This window comes from Pipistrellus kuhlii, unplaced genomic scaffold (genome assembly GCF_014108245.1).
Source record: "Pipistrellus kuhlii isolate mPipKuh1 unplaced genomic scaffold, mPipKuh1.p scaffold_m20_p_90, whole genome shotgun sequence".
Classification (NCBI taxonomy): Eukaryota; Metazoa; Chordata; class Mammalia; order Chiroptera; family Vespertilionidae; genus Pipistrellus; species Pipistrellus kuhlii.
In genome coordinates, this window is record NW_023425596.1 from 591,872 (window position 1) to 603,013 (window position 11,142).

The window sequence follows — 11,142 nt, forward strand, 5'->3', positions numbered from 1 at the left end:
TCTGATAACAAGGTAGTTAAATTTTATGATGTTACAAACAACTCCACTTGGGACCAGAGAATGGTCAGCGATCTTGAGGCAAACTCCTGGGGGGAAAGGGGGAGAGGGTGTCAGGATCCAGGCACAGCAACCACATCAAAGTGCCTTCTGTCCTTTGTATTTCTTTTCTTTTCTGAGCAACAGACCCACCTGGACCCCAAGGTCTCTCTTATCTTTTCACCACTCTTGCAATGCATCCTCCAGTCTCCAGCGTCTGTGAGAAAATCTCTTACCTGTGTTACCGAGGTGGGTAATCATTAACCAGCTGTGGCCCTATTCTTGTCGCGTTCCCTTCCCCTGTCATTTTGATGTCTCCATGACAGCACCGGAGCCCCCAGTGGCGGAAGCTTGGAGAATGGCCAGGTGTGTTGAGGGACACAGAATGGTCGCACAGGGGTCTTCTTTTCATTAGAGAAAGGTATAAACGATGGGAAACTGTGTCGTTCTGCTTTGGTCAAGGGACCCCTAAGCACCAGACTCATTTCTTTCAGTCCACATTGCCCCCTCTCCCCCCATGACACCCCTTGGCACCCCCTGGGGTACAAAGATGGCTGAGGTCCTGCCCCACCCTCAAGACTCTCACAGTGGTGTCGGAGATGAGAAAAGCCACCACCCAGAACACACCGTGGGAGCTGGGACAGGCGTGAACACGGGACACGGGCCCTGGCTGGGTGGCTCAGTTGGGCAGAGCATTGTCCCGTACACCAAAAGGTCACCAGTTCAATCCCCAGTCAGGGAACACACAGGAAGCAGCCAATCAAAGTCTCTCTCTCTCTCTCTCTCTCTCTCTCTCTCTCTCTCTCTCTCTCTCCCCCTCTCTCCCTTTCTCTCTCTTTCTCTCTCATCACTGGAAACATATCCTTGGATGAGAATTAAAATATATATATATAACTGATTTTTTACAGAGAGGAAGAAAGAGGGATAGATAGTTAGAAACATCGATGAGAGAGAATCATCGACCAGCTGCCTCTTGCACACCCCCTACTGGGGATGTGCCCACAACCAAGGTACATGCCCTTGACCAGAATCAAACCCAGAACCCTTCAGTCCGCAGGCCGACGCTCTATCCACTGAGCCAAACCGGTTTTGGCAGGATTTTTTTTTTTAAGAAAAAAAGCAAGACACAGGAGCAGAGTGGAGATTCCAACCGCCTGTGGCTCCAGCAAAGCTTGGAGGTGGGTGAAAGTCGCAGTCAGGGAGCCCTGATGGAGCGGCAGGAACGGGGCCCAGAGGCAGGAAGAGATAGAATCCATTTGAGAGAAAGGTGGGAAGTGTGAATGGGCTGGTGCTGGGTCAGGCGGGGTGGAACCAGCGAGCACCCTGATGGACCTCAGAGGCCTCACGGGGCCAAATGGACCTGGTTCTGGTTCAGTGGCAAAGAGGAGCCCGGGAAGGTTTTAGCCAGAAGAACGGGACAATGAGTTCTGCATTTCAGCATCGTCAGAACTCCTTCCGGTGGAGACCCGGTTGAGACTGTCCCTCCGGATTCGGCTTCCACCCCCTTGACCTTGACCCTTTGTCCCCCGGCTCCCTCCATAAGGATGCCCCTCCCTACCATTCTCCACTCTTTTTTTTATTTTTTTTTATTTTATTGATTTTGTACAGAGAGGAAGGGAGAGAGAGAGAGAGTTAGAAACATTGATAAGAGAGAGTCATCAATCAGCTGCCTCTTGCACACCCCCCACTGGGGATGTGCCCACAACCAAGGTACATGCCCTTGACCGGAATCGAACCCGGAACCTTTCAGTCCCCAAGCCGACGCTCCATCCACTGAGCCAAACCCTACCATTCTCCACTCTTGCCAGTTGAACGTCAGCTGGCCATTTGATACCACTTCACACCTGCCCGAATGACTACCATCAAAAAACCAACAAACAGTGCTGGCGAGGATGCAGAGAGAGGGGAGCCCGTGGGCACTGGGGGTGGGAGTGCAGACCGGTGCAGCCACCCACCGTGCACTGTGGAAAACTGAATGGAGGCTCCTCAGAAATTAAAAAAGGAACTGCATTGTGACCCAGCAATTCCACTTCTAAGTATTTGTTTCTATGCTAAGAGACGTAAGACAGACAAGACAAATACCATGTGATTTCACTTATATGTGAAAGCGAAAGAAAATAAACAAAACAGCCAAAACCGGTTTAGCTCAGTGGATAGAGCGTCGGCCTGCGGACTGAATGGTCCCAGGTTTGATTCCAGTCAAGGGCATGTACCTTGGTTGAGGGCATGTCCCCAGTAGGGGGTGTGCAAGAGGCAGCTGATTGATGATTCTCTCTCATCAATGTTTCTAACTCTCTATCCCTCTCTCTTCCTCTCTGTAAAAAAATCAACAACAAAAATAAACAAAACAAAGGAAAAACAGGCCTCTAGAACCAGAGAACAAGCTAATAGCTGCCAAAGACAAGACTGGTGGGACAAGCATGTCAAACTCAGAGGCTAAGATGGGCCAAATAAACAAGGTGTAAGTGTATGTGGGCCACAAAACAACGAATGCTTCAATTTCCATAGAAACGTAGGCTTATTTCGATGGAGACATGCTGGGTACAAAGGGCTGAAGTAAATGAGCAATCGTTAACATAAAGTAATAGGACATTTTATTAAAAAATTAATATTTTTTTCTTGAACATGAACTTACCAGACACTGAATAGCTGCACAAATTAATAAGCGTATGGCAAATAAGCCTATTTTTCTTGTTCTCTGAAGGCAAAATATTTCCTGATGTGCACACCAAACAAGTCAGTACAAGACTAATGGCGTGGCCATCAGCTGCTAAAATGTTTGCTGCTGGTATTAGTGGAGAGAAATGGTGCGCCTGTACATAAGGTGAATAAGGGAAATGAATACAACACCATTATAGTAATCAGTCATTAGCAAACGTTGTAGTTCTGTATTAATAATTATGTATAACAAGATATTGTAAAAATTAAGTTACAAAATTTTTATTAAAATGTTTCGTACATCCCGTTATATTAGCTAGGCTGCAAAAAATATTCTTTGTGGATCACATGTGGCCCTTGGGCCACAAGTTTGACAGGCTTGGGGTGAAAAAATGTGTGAAATAAGTAAATAAATAAATGTATTTTTAAATGTGCATAAAACCTAAAAAGTTATTTTGATGAATGAAGCTCTAGAAATTTCATTTTAAATGGTTTTAAGCAATATTCAACATCAGTAATTTGTAATATAAAATCACTCTCCAGTATGACTCAGTGGTTAGAGAGTTGACCTGCACTGAAGGATTGTGGGTTGGATTCCTGGTCAAGAATCCCTACCTGGGTTGCAGGTTCCACCTCTGCCCTGGTTGGTGGGTGTGCAGGAGGCAATCAATTGATGTTGTCTCTTTCTCTCTCTCTCTCCCTCCCTCCCTCTCTTCCACTCTCTCTCAAAAACAATGGAAAAATTATCATCGGGTGAGGATTAACAAACAAACAAACAAACAAAAAGTAAATACAAAATCAGTTTCAAAAGTGGCACTCCTAAAAGGATTCAGCAGCCGAAACCGGTTTGGCTCAGTGGTAGAGCGTCAGTCTGCGGACTGAAAGGTCCCAGGTTCGATTCCGGTCAAGGGCATGTACCTTGGTTGCGGGCACATCCCCGGTAGGGGATGTGCAAGAGGCAGCTGGTCGATGTTTCTCTCTTGTCGACGTTTCTAGCTCTCTATCACGCTCTCCTACTCTCTGTAAAAAATCAATAAAATATATTTAAAAAAATAAATAAGAGGATTCAGCAATTTGACTTAGAGCAATCTTATCCAGAATCGAAAATGGCCTTGATAATTTTATAGAAATTACATTAGCCATGGTGTCTAGCTGCAAAAGAAATTTCAAAGAGCTCAAGTTCATTAAAATTTATTAAAAACAAAGTGAAGGTAACCATAGATTACACTTGAAGTAATACTGACTTAGGTGGTATTGTTAACATCACACACACACACACACACACACACACACACACACACAAATTAGCTGACACTTCCTGGTTGAGCAATGAAGGAGTGAATTAATAAATCAATGAGTGAACAAATGATCAAAAACCCACCTCTCCGCACCACCCAGGAGCCAACCTCCTCTGGGGATTCCCAGAGCAGCTTCCCCTTCCTGCTGGGTCTTGACCGTGATGATCTTATCTTTCCCACATCATGGATTTCCCCAGCAGGAAGGGAACTGGCTGTCACTGCATGTCTCCTCTGGGGCAGGAGCCTGGCCTGACTTAACTCACTGAGTCCCAACCACTTTGGAAGAGGCAAGGGAGATCTGGGGGTTGGGGGGCTTACCCAACATGGCAGACCTGGGGACGCTTGTCCATGCACAGCTACTACCTGAGCGCCTGCTCTGTGCTGGGCCCTGTGGTGCGGGGCAGTGGCAACGAACACGACAGAGTCCTGCCCCCTGGGAGGTGACACGGGGCAGTGGCAGTCAGTGAACATAGCAAAGAAGTAGAGGCCTGGGCAGGTGAGTGGGTGGTCGGTGCTGAGCAAGAGGGGAGGGGAGTGCAGGGAATGCTGGGAGTAAAAGATGAAATAGAGAAGGCTAGAGACCGGGATACCAGGACACAGGCTTTATTGAAGAGAAGAGTACCACTGCCAGCTGCTTCCAGAAAGAGAAAGAGTGAGGGCCGAGGGCCATGCCCTTTTTTTTTTTTTTTAAGAAGCAGCAATTTTTTAAAATAAATATGTATATAATATGTTTTAATTTTTTAACATTTTTTATTAAATTATTATCTGTGTACATATTGTACCATTGCCCCCCCCCCCCATACATACCCACTCTCCCCAGAGTTTTGTGTCCATTGGTTGTACTTATATGCACGTATACAAGTCCTTCGGTTGATCTCTTATCTCCCCCAGATCTCTCCAACCTCCCTGATGTAATTTGACATTCTGCTTGTTGCTTTACTGTCTCTATATCTATCTTTTGGTTCATCAGTTTATAATGTTCTTTATTATTCATAAATGAGTGAAGTCATGTGGTGTCTCTCTTTCATTGACTGGCTTATGTCACTCAGCATGATGTTCTCCAATTCCATCCAGGTTGCTGCAAACGATGAGAATTCCTTCTTTTTTATGGCAGCGTAGTATTCCATTGTGTAGATGTACCATGGTTTTTTGATCCAATCATCTGCTGACGGGCACCTAGGCTGTTTCCAAATTCTAGCTATTGTGGATTGTGCTGCTATGAACATAGGGGTGCATATATCCTTTCTGATTGGTGTTTCTAGTTTCTTGGGATATAATCCTAGGAGTGGGATTACTGGGTCAAATGGGAGTTCCATTTTCAGTTTTTTGAGGAAACTCCACACTGTTCTCCACAGTGGTTGCACCAGACTACATTCCCACCAGCAGTGCACAAGGGTTCCTTTTTCTCTGCAACCTCGCCAACACTTGTCGTTTGTTGATTTGTTGATGCATGCCCTTTTTAAGGGAAGGATAGGGGACGGGGCTTAGGGCACTCGGCACACGCTGATTGGTGGTTTCATGTAGGGCCTATGATTAGCCACCTAGGGACTTAGGAATCAGGGGCTTAGGGTGTTTGGCAGGTGCTGATTGGTGGTTCAGAGCTCAGGAATGTCTGGCTGCAGGTGGGGTTTACGTCTGTCTATCAACTGGAGGAAGGGAGGATCTATCAGGGAGGTCGAGGCAGGCTCTCAGAGAAGGAGACGCTGGAGCTCTGTGGAGGGAAGAGAGGAGAGAGCGCAGGTCCTAGGAAGGGGCCTGGGGACAGAGGGGCAGAAGGGACAGAGGGAAGAGCCACAGCCCACAGCCCTCAGAGCCTGGCGCTGGGGCCCGCCCTGCCTGGTCAAGGAGCAAACAGCAGAGACAGGGTGTGGCTGGAGAGAGTGAGTGAGGAATGGTGGGAGATGAGGGAGGAGTGGGGTGCATACATGGGGGTGGGGGGAGGGGGAGGACTCTAGCTTTGACTCTGCTGGAGACAGGGCAGAGCGAGGTGAAGGCATGCTTCGGGTTTTAATGGAATCTCTCTGGATACTTGGAAAGACCGGAGAGGAACGAGAGCAGGGAGGGAGAGGTGGCTGCCACCATCCAGGCTACAGGGGTCAGAGCTCGGACCCAGTACTCCCAGCGTCTCAGAACTGGAGGAATCCGGCGGCTGAGTGAACAAACTGCGGGGCGTCCACGCAAGGGATCACTGCGCAGCCACGGGAAGGAATGGCTATGGATAAGGCAACCACATGGCTGAATCTCAAAAGAATTACGCCGAGGAAAAGAAGCCAGACTGCCGAAGCCGGTTTGGCTCAGTGGATAGAGCGTCGGTCTGCGGACTGAAAGGTCCCGGGTTCGATTCCGGTCAAGGGCAGGTACCTTGGTTGCGGGCACATTCCCAGTGGGGGGTGTGCAAGAGGCAGCTGGTCGATGTTTCTCTCTCATCGACGTTTCTAGCTCTCTATCTCTCTCCCTTCCTCTCTGTAAAATATCGATAAAATATATTTTTAAAAGAAAGAAAGAAAAGAAACCAGACAAAGACAGAGTGCCTGCAGCGTGATCCCATTTCTATAAAAGATGACAACATGCCAAAACCGGTTTGGCTCATTGGATAGAGTGTCAGCCTGCGGACTGAAAGGTCCTGGGTTCGATTCCGGTCAAGGGCATGTACCTTGGTTGCGGGCACATCCCCAGTAGGGGGTGTGCTAGAGGCAGCTGATGGATGTTTCTCTCTCAAGGATATTTCTAGCTCTCTATCCCTCTCCCTTTCTATCTGTAAAAAAAATCAATTTTATATATACACACACACACACACACACACACACACACACACACACACACAAACTAACCTGTAGTGAGGGAAGGCTGGCTTGTGGCTGCTTGGGACAGGAGGGTGAGGCCGGGAAAGCCTGGGCGATTAGGAGGTATTTGGGATGTGAATTAACAGATTGACACATTGACAGATTGGATGGGGGAGTGAGAGACGGAGGGGAGTTGGGGACGATGGCTTTATGGTGCGGGGAGGGCTGAGGGTGGCAGGGTGAGTGACAGAGATGGGGTCACCATGGAGGTGCTGGGGCCAGGGCAGAGGGGAGGGGAAACAGTTGAGTGCTCAAGAGGGGGTTGGGGGGCCTACAGGTGTGCACATGGGGACGTGCAGGAGACAGATGAATGGGCTGTTCTGAAATAAGGCATTAAGAATATTCATCTCAGGTAAAAACTGCTGTTTGAATTTTAACCTGCTATTCTGGCTTTAGCACTGGCTTTAACAATAAGGTAGTTCCCTCAGCTTCCAGATGGAGACCTGGAGGCTGAGGCAGTTTTCCTGTGCCTGTGCGCCAGGACCACAGGAGATTGGTTCCCACTGACTCAGTTGCTCCAGGAGTTGAAACTGCAGATAACCTTTAGAGATTAACTGCTCAGCTCTGCTCCTATACTATCTGTTTTCACAAGAAAGGGCTACATTCAAACATCCAGCCTTTAGAATTTAGAATTTAGAACAAAGGAAAATTCTTGTGGTTTGGACCTTTAAAAAGACTGCCTACACCTGGAACAGTGCGGTCATGTGGACTCCTGCATGTGGTGCTCTCACGGCCGTCCTGGCCAGTTTTTCAATAAATCCTTGCCTGCTTTTTTTTTTTTTTTTTATCAATCATCAGCCTCCAGTGGTCTTATTTTGAATCCAGGATTCAACCCCACAACAGTTCTGGGTCTCAGAAGGGAGGCGGGGACGAGAGGAGGACAACAGGGACACACGGAGCAGGGGTCAGCGGGATGCTGGCAAACCAGCTCTCTGGGGGCAGAAAGAAAAGCCCTGATGTGTGCTGCATGCCCATTTCTGGGCTGTGAATCCTCCTCTCCCTGGCCAGTTCCAAGAAAGAACCTTGAGCGGTGTCCTTGCCTTATCGAGATGTTCCTGTGTGTCTACTTCCGGAGAGGGCATTGTGTCCAGACTAGTTTCAGCCGCAAGTAACAGAAGACCCAAAGTCAAATGGCCTACACAAGATGGAAGCTGTCTTGTTTTGTTTTTAAATATATTTTTATTGATTCAGAGAAGAAGGGAGAGGGAGATACCCTGTTTCCCCGAAAATAAGACAGTGTCTTATATTAATTTTTTTCTCCCAAAGTTGCGCTTGGTCTTATTTTCAGGGGATGTCTTATCTTTCCATGAGCTAGGTCTTATTTTCGGAGGATGTCTTATTTTCGGGGAAACACGGTAGAAACATCAATGATGAGAGAGAATCATCAATCGGCCCCCTCATGAACACCCCACACTGAGGATCGAGCCTGCAACCCAGACATGGGCCCTGGCTGGGAATCAAGCCATGACCTCCTGGTTCATAGGTCAACACTCACCCCCTGAGCCGTCCCAGCCAGGCAGGAAGTTAAATTTGCTTTTACATAAACAGAGTCTGGAGTTAGAGTGTCAGGGCTAATGTGGCACCTTCATAATCATGGGGACCCTGCCTCCTTTCATATTATATTTTTAAGAATTTTAAAGATGTTTTATTGATTTTTTTTTTTTTTACAGAGAAGAAGGGAGAGGGAGAGAGAGTCAGAAACATCGATGAGAGAGAATCATCGATCAGCTGCCTCCTGCACACCTCCTACTGGGGATGTGCCTGCAACCAAAGCGCATGCCCTTGACCGGAATCGAACCTGGGACCTTTCAGTCCACAGGCCAATGCTCCATCCACTGAGCCAAACCGGTTAGGGCGTCCTTTCATATTATCGCTCTGTCAACTGTCCATAACTTGTGGCCCAAGATGGCTGTTGTTGCTCCAGCCATCAGATCCGCATTCCATCCGGTGAGCAGTGGAAAGGAAGAAGGGGTTGGAGAAACTCTCCTTAAGGCCACACTCCTAACTGTCATCTATTGGCCAAAATGCTGTCACCCGGCCACACTCCGCTCAGGGGCCCACAGAGAGTGTGATGTCCGCTGGGCTCCAATGTGTCCATTGAAAAGTCAAGGTTTACATTAACAGGAAAGGGAGGAACGTGGAGATGGGGAGGGAGGGGGCGTGAAAGGGGAAGGGAGCTCTGCTAAAATCTTATTCCTTCTGCAGAGAAGGCTGGTGGCCTGGACCTGCAGACCCTGGGGCTCTGTAACCTGAGAAGGCTCCTGACAGACATCTGGAGAACTGGCTCCACCAAGAAGAAACTGTCAACAGTGTGTGTGTGTGGGGGGGGGGGTGTGTGGAGGCGGTACAGCTCTCCTGGGACAGCCAGAGGCCTAGGGAGCTGTCAGTCTCTTGTTAGAGCCCAGCCTTGACCTTTCTTATCAAGACAGTGCCCTGCCCTGCCCAGATGGGAGCGGGCACTCATAATCCCTTCTTATCATCAGCATCAGAAGCCACGGGTGTGAGTGTGTGTGTGTGTGTGTACACGTGTGTGTGTACACGTGTGTGCGTGCGCGAGCGTGCGCGCACACTTCCCCAGAAGCTGTAAATGGGGTGGGGCTGTGACCTCCTGCACCCCTCTCCCCCAGAGACCCAAGGCCCATCCCACCAGTGTCCTCGGCAAAAACATGCACCTCCACCATGACTGGGTGGCTCAGTTGGTTGTTCACCGAGAGGTCTCTGGTTTGACTCCCAGTCAGGGCAGGTGCTCAGGTTATGTGCTCAGTCCCTGGTCAGGGCATGTACAGGAGATAACCAAATGATGTTTCTCTCTCTCTTCCTCCCTCTTCTTTCCTCTCTCTCTCAAATCAATAAAAACACATTAAACAGAAAAAAATAAATTTATGTTTAAAATACTTTTTAAAAGGAACTAGGCAGAGAGGGTGTATCCCGCTGTACCGGCTTCCAGAGAAGAGCGTGGCAAGGGGGAGCAAGACTGGATGCAATACATGGGCCCCTGCACAATGCGGGGTCAGAGGCACCCGCCCCCACACCATCCAAAATCCGTGAATAGCTCTTCCGGTCCCTGGCGATTCGGGGGCCGCAGGCTTCTGTGCAGAGATGGCCACGTCCAAGAACCACACTGCGCACAACCAGACCCGAAAATGGCACAGGAACGGCCTCAAGAAACCCCCGTCCCAAAGATGAGAATCTCTTAAGGGGGTAGACCCCAAGTTCCTAAGGAACATGCGTTTTGCCAAGAAGCACAACAAGAAGGGCCTGAAGACGATGCAGGCCAACAATGCCAAGGCCATGAGCACGCGTGCTGAGGCCATCAAGGCCCTGGTCCATCCCAAGGAGCCAATGTCCCAACGGGCAGCAGCTGCAAACTCAGCCGACTCACCTACATCTCTCACCCCACCTTGGGAAGCATGCTCCTGCCACACTGCCAAGGGGCTCAGGCTCAGCCGGCCAAAGGCCAAGGCCAAGGCTGACACCAAGCCCCAGGCGGCAGGTGTGGCTGCGGCTCAGGCTCCCAAAGGTGCCCAGGCCCCACGAAGGCTCCATGTCACTCTGTCTGCTGACGTGACGACGGAAGGACTGGTGGGGCCCCTGGGCTGCTGTCCTGTGCTGTTTGTACAAATAAACCTACGGTGGATCTGTCTTGTCAAAATAAATAAATAAATAAATAAATAAATAATTAAAAAAATCCGCCGAGACTGGTTTGGCTCAATGGATGGAGCGTCGGCTTGGGGACTGAAGGGTCCCGGGTTCGATTCCGGTCAAGGGCATATACCTTGGTTGCGGGCATATCTCCAGTAGGGGGTATGCAAGAGGTAGCTGATCGATGACTCTCTCTCATCGATGTTTCTAACTCTCTATCTCTCTCCCTTCCTCTCTGTACAAAAACAATGAAATATATTAAAAAAAAAAAATCCATGTATAGCCCTAGCTAGTTTTAGGATCGATCCAAAATGGGGTGTGCAGGAGGCAGCCGACCTATGATTCTCTCTTCATCATTTATGTTTCCATATCTCTCTCCCTTTCTCTCTGTAATCAATAAAGATACACTTTTGTAAAGAGTCCTTAAAATAAAATAAAATAAAATAATAAAAACTGATTTCAGGCCCTAGCCAGTTTTTCTCAGTGGATAGAGCATTGCCCTGCGGATTGAAGGGTCTCAGGTTCGATTCCGGCCAGGGGCACAGGCCCAGGTTGCGGGCTCGATCCCCAGTGTAGGGTGGGCAGGACACAGACAATCAATGATTCTCTCTCATCAATGGTCTTTCTATCTATCCCTTCCTCTCTAAAGTCAATAAAAAATTTTA

At 48.6% G+C, this 11,142-nt stretch overlaps 1 pseudogene; it reads left to right on the forward strand.

Annotated features, from left to right (window-relative positions):
* The first annotated feature begins 9,914 nt into the window (after positions 1-9,914).
* LOC123651936 lies at positions 9,915-10,498 on the forward strand (annotated as a pseudogene).
* Positions 10,499-11,142: the final 644 nt, after the last annotated feature.